The sequence below is a fragment of the Pterocles gutturalis genome, unplaced genomic scaffold (genome assembly GCF_000699245.1).
Source record: "Pterocles gutturalis isolate BGI_N339 unplaced genomic scaffold, ASM69924v1 scaffold18854, whole genome shotgun sequence".
In the NCBI taxonomy this organism is placed as follows: Eukaryota; Metazoa; Chordata; class Aves; order Pterocliformes; family Pteroclidae; genus Pterocles; species Pterocles gutturalis.
The window spans coordinates 14,017-14,863 of NW_010131214.1; positions in this window are offsets into that span (position 1 = coordinate 14,017).

Consider the following 847-nt stretch of genomic DNA (forward strand, 5'->3'; position numbering starts at 1 on the left):
TGCTAGGAAGGAGACATTAATTTGGAAAAGCCAAAGCTCAATCCCCCCAGCTCCTGCCCCAAGTGCCGGGGTCCCTGCAGACTCACTGGGTGAAACATCCAACTCCCCGGACTCCCGGGCTGGCGGCGCTCGGAGTTATGCAGGGGTGGATTTTGGACTGACTGGCTGACAGTTTGACACACAGCAAAAAGTTGCCAGATTCTGAAATCACTTCCAAAATAACGACTCCAAATCCCCACCAACCCTGGTTGCATTTTAAGACTCCATTTTCTCTGTACTTTCTTCCTCTGTGTCCCCCCGTCCTTCCTCTTTGGGATGCAGACTATGGGCAAAAGCTCTGCATCGCCCTCACTGCCACCCCAGCAACAGATGCAGCTGGTCCCAGACCAGCTCCTTACTGAGCTTAGTGGTTTCATTTAATGCTATTTCTCCCCCAGGATGGAAGGAGCCAAGGGAGAAAGGCAGGCGGGCATGTCTAGGAGCAGCCTGAAAGCTGCGCTCCTTCCCACCTAACAGCCTGTCGATGCCCAACAGGTTGTAGGTGTCCATTTGGGACCAAAAGCAGCAAAGGTGAACCTAAAAATGCAAACGTTACCCTGAAAAACTTCAGCGGACAAGCCCACAAGGTCTCTGAGCACAGTCACAGCTCGTTACACACATTACAGCTGGGAACCGCAGAGCTCGTGGCAGCTGCGCTAGGTGATACCCACGTGTTGCCTGTACACTGAGGAAACACACGCTAACTCTCCCGAGCAAGAAGAATTACAGCTCTCCTCCCAAGTGGGGCTATTTCTTGACACAGGCCAAAGTCAGAGCATCCTCACAGCGCAGCCCCGAGAGCCCTTTT